Here is a 12,585-nt window from a genome sequence, read left to right on the forward strand (position 1 = left end):
ATATGAATGAAAATCAGAGGGTTATTGGATGGCTATATTTGGTTCTCAGCTTGACCACATATGGAGTTAACTAATTAGAACCCCAAATGGAGGGCACACTTGTGAAGAGCTTTGGCTTAATTTGAAGTCCCAAGATCCATTTCTAATCCAGAACTTTGAGGTAGGAAGACACGCCTTTAATCAAGATCTTTATAGTTGGGAAAATACATCTCTAATCCAGATCTTTTGAGGTGGGAAGACCCTCCTCTTACCTGGGCCACACCTTCTGCTGGAAGCCTAGGAAGGATAGGGGAGAAGGAAGCTTTTGCCCTTTGCTTGCTTGCTCTCACCTTGCTTGTGAGTCCATTCCTACACTGGCATTAGAGCCTACTTAGGGATCCCAGTGTGTACAGTTGAGCCTATTGGATTCTTGGACTTTCTATTCATAGGCAGCCGTTATTGGTTTAGCTAGACAGCAGCCTTTACATCATTCTAATAAATCCCACATATATTGATATATTCATATATATTCATTCTATAAGTTCTGTCACTTTAGAGAACCCTGGCTAATAAACCCTTGAAACCAAAGGCCCAACTAAACATTCTCTTTTATAAGTTGCCTTGGTTATGACATACTGTCACAGTAAATAAGACAGTCTTATGTTTCCTAGGCTGGCTTTGAAGTTGCTATAAAGCTAAAGAGGCCCTGTAACTTCAGATCCTCCGGAGTGCTGGAATTTTAGGCCTATCCCATCACATCCAGATGATTGGATTTTAGGAGGGAATAATTGGTGTTTTTTTCCTTATCACCATATACTCTATTAAATTTTCATACTCTCGAAAAAAACATAATTGAAAATATTATTTTCCACTCTATCTTCTAATTTGCCTTCATTTAATACAAGGTATATATATATATATATATATATATATATATATATATATCATTAGTCTACCCAAGTGCAACACAAATACATTACCTTGCTTATTTCTGAGAGAACTATATATTTACCATGGTTTACAGAGCAGACTGAATACAGAAGCAAAATGTTCTCTTTTTAAGAGTCTCTATTTAAGGAATTAGCAACTGGTTTTATTTTTTGTCCTTAAAAAAAGCTTTTATATCATGGAAGAAATCTGATTTAATATAGAAAACCATTTTGAGAGAATTTAATTAAAAATGCGTCAAGAGATATAGCACCTCTCTGTATAGTAGTTACTCTAGCCTTCATAACAATCTCGACCTTCATGACTTTGTCAAAGCATAGTTATGTAGTTGTGAATGTCTTCTTCCCAATACATGAAAAATACATTAACTATACAATTGTGGGCTATGCAGCTGAAAATGTTTTTGATGGTCTTTATTTTTCTAATTTGATTCTTTGTTGTTCCCTCTCTTTTCTGTAACCCAGAGTCTAGTGCTAACTGTGAACTCAATCTTCAATCCCTTACATTTGTTTTCTTAAATTGCTTGAGTGGTATTTAGAGTAGATTCTAGTTTAAAAGGCACAAGAAAAAAGAATAGGAAATCTTTCTATTTTTGTTCCCCACCTACTTAGGGCTCCTGAAGCAAACGAGGCTATAAATAACTCACATTCCTGTAATAACTCCCCCCACAACCAAAATCCAAACATGTTAATTAAATATTTGATGCCAGTATGGGCCTCAAAGATGCCTTATTAGGACCAGTTCGATTAGGACATGTCAGAATCTTTGCATCAAACGGGATTAAAACCAAAAGGCAGTAGTTTAGGAGCTGTTAATGTTGATGGCCCAATGGGTCATTTCAATCCAAGAACTCTGCTTTTTCAGACTAGGGGGTGAAAAAGTATGAGGAGAACTCAAGGGATGAGATTTTCGTTCCTCAAAAGGTGACATGGTTTTTGAAAGACTGTTTTGAGGACTGAATCGCGTGGTTGGACTTTGGCTAGTCAAGCAGTGAGCTGATCAGCCCGGCTCCCTGCCAGGCCTCGTGGTTCGTGCCTAGACCTCGGGCGGCTAGCTCTAACCCGACCTGGATTCCAGCGCAAGGCGTCACCCGGCGTTCCCCGCCCTCATAGGCCCTCTCCCGGGAGGGTGCAAGACACTTCGCGGCTCTTCGGCCTCGGATCGCTGCGGGCCACTCAGACACACAGCCTCCGCTAGGGCCTCGCTCTGCAAGCCAATCATCTGCGGACCAGGCTGGGGCAGTCCAGGGTGGCTTCTCCACCACACCCAGGGCTTCCAAAAGCCGTCCCTCCCTCATCTTCCCGGTTCCTAATAGGGATGATGGATCACGCGGTTCAGAACGACACTCAAAAACTGGGCAGTTCTCCCAACCCAGCAGAGGCAGGCTGGGCGACTCCGCGAAAGGGGCGGGGCCGTGACGGACAACATCACAGCCCAATAATATATCTTTACCTCTGAGTGTGGGCCAATGAGGCGTGGGAGGCGGGACTTCCGCTTGCCCGCTGTTGTGGTCCCTTCTCCGACTTGCTTGGGTAGGGGCTCAGTGCGGATACTCAGTCATGAAGTCCGGGTAGCGACTTCTCTTGGGTGGCCGTGAGCCTAGGTTCCGGGGCCGGACTTCAGGTAAGAACCAGCGTGCCTCCGCAGCGGTAGGCGGGGGTTGTCCGGCCTGGCCGGGAGAACACACCCACTCCGGCCTGGGTGCGGTAGCCGGCTGTGGGGACCGTCGGGCTCCTCTGCTACGTGCAGTGACAGCACAGGCCCGTGCGGGAGATGATTCCTTAGCATCCCATCTTGCGGGCTGGTAGATCTGAAGTTGTCGGGCTATGGATTTTGCTTCCCACGGTCCCTTCCAGAGGTCCCCGTGGCCTGGAAAGATACTTGGAAGACTTCTCTGGTCCAGGACTTGCCTCTTAAGTCCTCGGCGAAAATACTCTCGGGCTGTTTTGTCTTTAAAAAGAAGAAGAAGAAAATGTCATCGCTCGCTTCCTTCCTTTTCTCACCCACTCCCCTTTCCTTCCGTAAAAGCTCAGCCTACAGGCTTGGACGTGACCTTGCTAGGGCCACATACTGCCTTTTTTTTTTTTTTCCCTACCCAATGCTGGAAGTCCGAACTTTTTTGCAAGGACGCTTATTGAATTGATCTGTCCCTGGGAGGGAAACAACTTTGGTAGCCTCTGCTGCATGTTCTCTGTTTGCTTACGGTCAATTGCCCTATTTTCTTCTAATCTGGCAGTAGTTAATTTCCATAACTCCCATTTTAATCCTCAATTTCAGCACCGTGGGCAGCTGCTATAGGCTGATGTCTGCCCCAAACCTGCCTGGATGATACTCTTTTTCTACCAGTGATGCAGCAGTTCCAGTGGAAACTGCATTCCTTTCAGCAGTGCTGAGAAGAAAGCTGCACTTTCTGATACAATACAGTAAAGTGACCGTGCCTCCCAAGAGCCAGTAGAGACAGGCTATTTAAAGATTTAGGGAAGAACTTTTGAGAGTTTAATTGGCCACAGGGTCATTATTTATTTATTTGAGACATGGTCCTTACATGTAGCCCAGACTGATCTCAAACTTCCATTCTTTTGCCTCGGCTTACTCAGTACTGGAATTACTAGCCATCAAGCCTTGTTTAAAGACAGTTTTTAATGGGTCAAAAAGAATTCATTTCAGAGGACTGTGGTCGTTAAATAGGAGTTGAGTGTGGAGGACCGCAGGGGTTCATTAATAGACTTTTTTCTTCTTTTTATAATCTATGGCCATAGAGTTAATTTCAGGTACAGGTTTTTTTTTTTTTTTAATGCTGGTCAAGAGGAAGATATAAAGTGTATTATTGTAGATTCAGGCAAAAAGCAAAGCAAAGCAAAACAAAAAACTGTTTCCAAAGAGTTTCAAATTTGGGAATCAGACTAGACTTACCCTCCAGTGTTGGGTGACATCAGTAAATATGGAAAGGGCTAGTGAGATGTTTGGTGAGTAGTAGAGCTGGCCCTGCAGTTCTAATGGTCTGGATTAGATTTCCAGAACCCACATAGAGGAAGAAGGGGAGAACTGACTCCACAAAGCTGTCCTCGGCTCTCCATATGAACCTTGTGGTATATGTCTTACCTCCCGAGTCATACACATACAATAAGTGAGAAAGTTAAAAAAAAATGAAAAAAAGGGTGACGTTGTGAAGATTAAATGAAATAAAATATGTCTGTATCATAGTTATGCTTCCTTGAATTGATTATATAGACTACAGTCTTTGTATAGGGAATGTTAGTTGTCTTAGTCATATGTGTATGTTTTCCTCTGCCTTACCTGAAGTCAAAATGGTGTCTTGATGTGCAGTGGAAGTAATGTGTATAAAGTCCGTGCTTAGGGAAGTGGGATATGGGAAGGTTTGGGGCTAACTACTCATTTATCCTTGTTATTTCTGTAAGGATTTTAGAGGAGCCTAGCTTCTTGCTAGCTTGCAGCTTACTTCCTTTGATGTTTCTGCATCTGAGGCTAACAGAGTTTATATCAGCTTTCGAGCACTAAGTTCAGCAAAGTGAGGGTAGAGTAGGTGTTTGCCTCTTGGGATAGGTTTATAGAGTTGAGCAAGATACTTTATGTTTTGTATTTTTTATTAAGACTGTGTATTAACTAGCTTGATAAAATCATATGATATACTTATGTCATGTTAGCATTAACTAAAAGTAGTTGGCTTTTAAAATAAAACATGACTTTGGACATTTTGAAATTAGGAACTAATAATGTATAGCTGAAAGTAAAATGTGTAAGTCAAAGTAGTGATTTCCACTGTTTGACTTGTTATTACTGTGTCGCGCTGCATACTGTGGTTTCCTGTGGCGTAAAAAAGGGAAGGCAGTTAGAAACCACTGTTAGGTTTCTCAGAAGAAACAGGGTTAATAGACATGTGAATTCACTTTAATAAAACACGTTGGCGAATAATGGTTCTAAAATCATATATTCTGTAGATAATTATTGAACACATAAAACAGAGAACTAAGATTTTTATGAAGATGTTGCACTGTACAAAAATTGATTAGAGAAGAATGAAAGTATGTGATTGCTTTTGTCAAAATGGGTCAGTAGGTTTCTGATTACTTTGTATGATCAAATTCAATTCTCAAATTCATTAATATGGCAGATAATAGTACAATTATGACTTAAAATTTATTTTTTTGTATGTATATACACATATACTCACAGTGCATATGTTGAGGACAGCTTGTGGGAGTTGCTTCTCTCCTATGATGTGGGATCCAGGGATCAAACTTAAGTCTTCATGTTTGGTAGTGAATGTCTTTACCCTCTGAGCCATCTTACTGGCCAGATAGATTTTTAACAAAAAATTATTATTATTATTATTATTATTATTATTATTATTATATTAGGTGGGGGAACTCTCATTATGTAGACATGGCTTGCCATTTGATTAGCAACAAACCAGAGTAAGAGACTCTGTCTCAAGGAAATAAAATAAAGTGTCGACTTGTAGACTAATAAAGGGTACCCTATATCTCTCTTTGGCCTTTTCAAGTCTATGCACGTGTCTAGTCTACATACATATATTACACATATCATAAGACCTCCCTCTGCCCCATAAAATACTATCGGGTATTTTGAGTTTTTATTGGCTGTTGACTTTGGGAAGTTTGCTTATTTCTTTACATTGAGGATGTGGCTATTTGCATGATTGTTAGTAAATGGAGGAGGTTGGGAGACAACAGTCCCTACCAGGACGTGATCAGAGCAAAAGTCTAGAGGAAGGGAAGTCAGAGAACATTTGCCAAGGTTGTATGTTTAAGGAACAGGCTGATGAAGATAAATGGTACTGACTGTGGAGGTCCTTAAATGCCAGGTTAAGAATTTTGCATGTGATTTTCAGTTGAGACAAATCCCTCATTTATGAACATTAGTTTGGGATCAGAGGTCCAGTAGAGAAGTAGAAGCCTGGAGGTGGGAGTTCCATAGAATGGAGACAAATGTCAAGATTTTAATGAAGGGTAGGCTTGAAACAGCTAAAATAGCATTGGTAATTCACATGGCCGGGGGCATGTCAGTTCTGGTGAGGGGTATTGATGCTATTAATGTAAATAAGGGATATTGCTATGAACAAATTTTAGTGTACTGATATTTAGGAAGAAACTAAATGGTGGAACTTGAGAAGGTATTCAGTGTGTATAAAGCTAAAATGGATACGGTTAGCTTTATCTTCCATGAACAGAGGAGTGACACGATGCTCACACCATGGGTAATTGGTTGGAACTGCCATTCCCATTTGGGTCACTGCACTGACTCAACTCCTGATTTCCTCAGGACTGAGCATTCCCCATGTAGTGAGAATGCACTGATTGTTTTCCCTGTATCCTATTTTGTGTTTGGGGGTGGGGGGTGGGGGGTGGGGCAACAGGAGGGAAAAGAGTGGGAAGGAAAAGTTGTGTAAACATACAAGGCTCCTCCCATTTCTTAAGAACAGTAAATTGGAGACTAGAGATTCTCACATCAAGAATGCTGAAAGATGTATTGACTTTTGTTTTCTGAAAAGCGGTTAAACACGTAGGTGTTCAGTGACATTTCTACATTAAATATTATATCTTTGTTAACTTGAATTGATTATGGCAAAACCTTTGTTCAGAGATGGGATGAGACTTTGGGGGATGTCAAAGAGGGTGCACAGCTGGAAAGAGTGTACTGTTTCTACCCAAGATTGCACGGAAAGAACTTCAAAGGGTAAGAAGGCTACCTGGGATAGTGGGCAGAATGAAGATCTGATGACATCCTATTGCTCTCCATTTTCTGGCTTCAGTTTTCCCTTTCTGTGAAATGATGATGGCAACAGTATTGATTTGGAGTTGTTTTGAAAATTAGTTAATGTATGAAAACTGGTAGTCAGTTAGAGAGATGTTTGTGCTATCATTATAACCTTAGCTAATGGCACTTGTGGAAGACAGAAGCATCAATCTCTAAAAGCCTTCTTTACCATCAAAAAGATCTCGGACTAAGTTATAGGTGGATCTATAGATTTCTTTCTTTAACAGATTTTCTAGGGCTTATGTGCAATTGCTTGATTTTCAGTTATGCAGTGAAGTTTGCCACTGAATTATATTTAGTTTTCTGCTGTCCTGTTAGGCCTGAGTAACTGGCCAGTCAAACAAAAATGTGCTTATTGGTGAGCATGGTGAGAGAGCAGAAGGTTTCCATGTATGCTATCTCAGTAAAAGACAGTACTTGAATTCTGATGCTTGCATTTCTTTTCTTCTTTATTTCCCTCCAGAATTTTTCACTTAACAAATATTTACTCAGTACCTGCTTTGTCCTGTAATGCTCTAGGCACTAAGTGATCATCACTTAACTGAAGGGACAGAAACGCTGGTCCTTCCAAAGCTGATTTTTTTTGTGGGAGAAATGGGTACCTTTTTAATAATGGTAATTAGATAGTTTTGTACTGCATGTTCAAATTATACTGCATAGATAATAACAATGCCAGGCCCCAGTTGGTTGAGTAGAACACTTGAAGGAGGGATCCTTATGTCTCTTTCCTCCTCCCTCCCTGTACAGTGGCTTACCCTTTGAACAGTGCCAAATGTAATGCATGTGTTGAATGTTAAGTTGTCCTGCCTCCAAATTTACTTTTTTAAAAATCTCCTTTTAGACAAAACACTTAAAGTCAGAAAGCTCTTAATGTACAGCAAATGTAGGTGTGCATTAAAAGCTTACAGTAGGCAGGAAGAGGCTGTGCCAAGGCGGGGACCAGGTTTGGAAGGAAATTTGTACTGCAGTAAGAATTAAGGACCATGTGTTCACTAGATGAACAGAGAGAGGGGGCTGTGAATAGTATTTCTTGCTGATGCAGGAGACCAGTGGAAATAAGGTTATTGGAGACAAAAACATCAACATTAAGGGAATTTGGGTCTTATTGTTCACTAACAATAACAATTTCTTATCTCTCAAGTTAATTTTCTCATTGGTGATGCAATTGGAATTTTTCAGTGTAAAGATCAGCTTTTGAGATGTCTTACAAAAATGTTGCATTAATATTTGCTTTAGTAGCATAGATAAAATAGAGCTGATTATAAACTTTTATTAAGTACAAAACAAGCTAGATAACTACTTTTGGTTAACAAAATAGTTTGAAGACTAGATTTCTACAAAATCAATATCATGCTTTGATGCTATTTACTAATGTACCTTTTAAAAACACAGTAAAATGTAGTTACTATATAATTGCCAGCTCTTTCATACAGAGGAAGATGAGCTGTAGTACTTTAGTACTAGGTCATAGTAATTATTCACCCTTTTATGTTTTATGTTTATTCAATGGTCACTTGCGTCATTTCCTCATATGAGATGCTAGACATGTAGAATCAGAACATGTCAGTCCGTAATTTGAAGAAGTGTAAAGAAAAGGGGTCCTTAGCATAATGAGGTTCGTTTGGCTAGCTCGTGGTGGTACACACAAAGAGCAGCATGAAAGGCTGGGGTGGACAGAGTTCCTGGATGGAGAGGAGAGGTGAACATGGGGACAGCAAGGGGCTGTCCTCCTTAACGGGAGGACAAGTGGATGTGGCGCTCCTGTGCTGAATCCCAAGCTAGTTAATTGGGATTGACTGTCTTTTGACGTCCGTGTGATCTGCTAAGGAATTTTACACAGAAAGTAAAATGATCAGGCACTTTGCTTTCCCCCCAGGATATATTAATTATATATAATAGTAGTTTCACTATGATATTTCATTCCGGTTTATTAAGTGTTTCTAGCATATTCATTTTCTAATATTCTCTTGCTCCCCTCCCACTCTTACTTGTTGAGATAGTTTTATATGTAATTTTGCCATCTTCTTACAATGTGAGACTAGAAAAAGACATTAATGCTGTTTCAATGATGATCACAGAACTTTAAGAAATCAGTCTTTTAACTGCAAAGTCTAAGAAACATGGTTAATGTCATGTATATTTTATTTATTTATTTATTTTTTAGGGTGCTGATAATCATGAAACATTACATATTTAATATTTAATTTACATATTAAAATATGTAAATATGTACCCATATTTGTGTTATCAAAAGAAAAGGAAATTTTGGGATAATTTTGTTCACTAATATATGAGGACTTTTGACTGGGTAAAAGAATTTGATCTAGGAAAATTTCTAGGGAAGTTAGAAATGTGTTGATGTTTTGTTACTTAAATGTTGTTTAAGTTCAGTGTATATTTACTTCAAGTTTGTAGAAGGAGTGAATTCTACCGGGAAAGAATTTTGTTGAGGTAATGAGAGATGAATATTTCTTAGTGAAGCACTAAGAGAAAGCAAGTATTGAACCTCAGCTTTTCTTACATAACACACCTCATTAATGTTAAAGATTATCTGGTTACTGTTCTTGTAATTTCCATGTTTGGCCTTTAGAAAGAAAGCACTATATACTAATAAATTATAAATGCTAATTGATTTTTTTGAAAAATGATATTCACCTAGCAAAATTAACCTTGTAGGAATTGGGAAGGTGGCTTAGTGAGTAAGAGCACTTGCCCTGGAACATTTGGACCTGAGTCCAAATTTGTAGCATCCATGTAGAGAGCTGAGCAAGGCTGTGAATACCTAGTGGAGACTGCGAGCTTGCTGGCTGGCCATTCTAGTTGAAGAGGCAAACTCTTAGTTCAGTGAGAGAGTCATAGGGTGATAGATGAACACATTCCATATCCTCAGCTGGCATCCACAAATGTGTGCCCATGTTACATACTAGCACTAAAATGCATGTACCACACAGGTACAACATGTCCCCCGCCCCCCACGCCGTATACCGAAAAGATCTAACCATTTAAAGCATAGCCATCCAGTGGCATTTTGTATATTTTTAATGTTGCACATCAACACATTTGTTTAGTTTTGAAACATTTTTACCACTTCAAAATAAAAATCGTAAACCATTAGCAGTTCTGTCTCCTGATTTCCTAATATCCTTAGCTATACTGACCTCTAATTGTTTTCTTTCTATGTATTTACTTATTCTGGGTAATTTATATGGAATCAAATGTTATATGATTGATTATGCCTGGCTTCCTTTACTTAGTGACTTTGTAATCACATGTACCAGCACTTTCTACTGCTGTATAATTTTCCTTTACAAACAAAACCAATTTATTTAGTCTTTGGTGAATATTTGGATTGTTTCAACTCGTTACCTGCTGTGTTTAGTGCTTCTGTTGAATGAGGGTTTGTTTGAGTACTAGTTTTCCTTTCTTTAGGTTTATCCCAAGAGTGACATTGCTTATGGTAAGCCCGTGTCTAGGTGTTTGAGCACTTACTTTGCTCTTTTCCGTATTGTCTAAAACATTCTTATATTTACTTTGGCAATGTGTGTTGCTAATTTCTTCATATTCTTGTAGCATTTCGCTCCATGTCTCAGCACTGGGTGCTAGTTGTGTACCACCATGACCAACCTTCTAAGTGTTGGCTATCTGAACTTAGAGCCTCATATTTGTGTGGCAAGTGCTTTATCTACTGATCTTTCTTCAGTGTCCTGTTTTCTATCAATCAGTCAATCAGTCAATCAATCAGTCACTCAGTCAGTCTGTCTGTCTATCTATCTATAGTTACCTTTATGAGTATGCAGTAGTAACTACTTGCATTTTGTTTTGCTTTTTGAAACAAGGGCTCATTAGGCCCAGAACTAGTTGTGTAGACCAGGTTGGCCTTGAACTAGTAGAGAGCTGTCAGCTACCCAAGGGTTGGAATTAAAGGTATGTGCCACTGTGCCCACCCTTCTCCTGTTTTGTGTTGATCTGACATGAATGAACTAGAACATCCTTTCATACACTTGCTTGCCATGTGCAATTTTCTTGAAGTATTATGTTAATTCTTTGTCTTTTACAATTTGTCCTTTTGATATTGAGTTTTCTAAAAAAGTGGTTTATAGGGCTGAACAGTGGTGGCATACATCTGTCATCCTAGTACATTGGAGGCAGAGGCAGGTGGATCTCTGAGATCAAGACCAGCTTGGTCTACAAAGTGAGTTCCAGGTCATCCAGGGCTACACAGAAACCCTGTCTCAAAAAACCAAACCAAACCAAACCAAGCCAAACCAAGCTAAACCAACCCAACCCATAAGCTCAAACAAACAAACAAACAAACAAACAAACAGAAAATCCAAAATGATTTATTTTGTTTCTATTTTTGTGTATCTGTATGTACACGTTGCTTGTGTGGGTGCCCTTGGAGGCTAGATGAGGGTGTTAGATCCTTTTGAACTGGAGTTACAGGTTGTGTTGAGCAGTCTGAGCTGGATGCTCTAAACCTGGAACTGAACTCGTCTTCTGAAAGAGCAACAAATAGTCTTAATGATTGAGCTATCTGTCCAGCTCCTTTCTGTACTTTGGATATGAGATCTTTATCACATATATGATGTACAAATTTTCTTTTGTCCATTTGTGTGGGGCCTCTATTTTAATATTGTTCTTCGACACATAAAAGTTTTCGATTCTGAGGAAATCCAATCTATATCTTTTTACTCTTGCTTTTGGTGCTGTTTCTAAGAAGTTGTTACTAACATGGAAACTTCTTATGTCTCTCTATCTCTCTTTGTCTCTGTCTCTCTGTCTCTCTCCCTTCATCACCCCCCCCCGCCCCGCCCCCCAGAGACTCAGCATATAGTCCTAGTTGGCCTGGAGCTTGCTGTGTAGACCAGACTGACCTAGAACTCAAGAGAGTTCACCTGCCTCTGCCTCCTAACTTCTGAGACTATAGTTGTCCCATGGTACCTGGCCTTTTTTTTTTTTTTCCTTTTGAAATCAAACTTAAATACGCAGCATAAGCTATATGAATTTGGGATGTTTTCTACATCCTCCTGAGTGCTGAAATTTACCGGTGTGCACGGCCATAGAACCTGCACTTCCCGAGTTTTCTCTTATGTTCTGTTGTTGTTTTGGTGTGGTGTCAGTTTAGGTCAGAGGTTCACTGTCTTGTATGTGGAGATCCTTTTGTGCCAGTCCTCCTAGCTGAAGATGGTGTTCTCTGGGCTCTGCATCTTTTAAACAGGCTGTTTGCCTCTCTGTAGGTCCATGGGCATAGATGCAGATGTGAGGCTCTGCTGCTTTACTCTGTGTACCCGCTTGCAGAAGCACCATTCAGTTGTGATGATTGTAGCTCTGTGCAAAGGACATCTTGAAATCCAGAAAACAGCAGGGCTAGAAAAAAAGATACTATCCCAAGGCACACTTTTCTAACCTGCTTCTCACCAAGCTCCTCCTCCTCCAATTTCCATCACCTCTCAATATGGCAGCACCAGCTGTGACCAACCTTTCACAAGGCAGAGTACCCATCATGTCATCACAGGGAGCTGCCAAGCTAGCTGCACACCTTCCACACATGAGCCTGCAAGGGACATTTCTTACTCAAATTCACATTTTGTACCTGGCTCCCCCACATGCACATGTCCATCTCATAGTACAAACTGCATTTAGTCAGCACCAGGAGTCTCTATACTGTTGTATAGTCTGCCTCATCCTCTGAGCCTCAAGCCAGACTCTTAGTTGTGAACCCCACGGTAGTACAATAGAACTCTCTCCCTCAAGCAAGGCTTTCAAACGAATTCCTTTTACTTGATGATCCTGTGATAGATGGCAGTATAGCCAAACCTGAGTTGCCTTCATGTTAGATTATTGTTCTGCTATCTCTGT

General features: G+C 40.0%; 1 protein-coding gene across 2 annotated transcripts in view; it reads left to right on the forward strand.

Moving 5' to 3' along the window:
• Positions 1-2,406: 2,406 nt before the first annotated feature.
• The window catches only part of Rnf13 (ring finger protein 13), an 87,336-nt gene continuing 77,157 nt past the window's right edge, over positions 2,407-12,585 (forward strand). For both annotated transcript variants that reach the window (XM_029473720.1, XM_021154153.2), the window contains exon 1: positions 2,407-2,550. The gene's annotated coding sequence lies outside the window, so the exon portion shown is untranslated. The remainder of the gene's footprint in view (positions 2,551-12,585) is intronic.

The sequence above is a fragment of the Mus caroli genome, assembly GCF_900094665.2.
Source record: "Mus caroli chromosome 3 unlocalized genomic scaffold, CAROLI_EIJ_v1.1 3_unlocalized, whole genome shotgun sequence".
NCBI classification, from domain to species: Eukaryota; Metazoa; Chordata; class Mammalia; order Rodentia; family Muridae; genus Mus; species Mus caroli.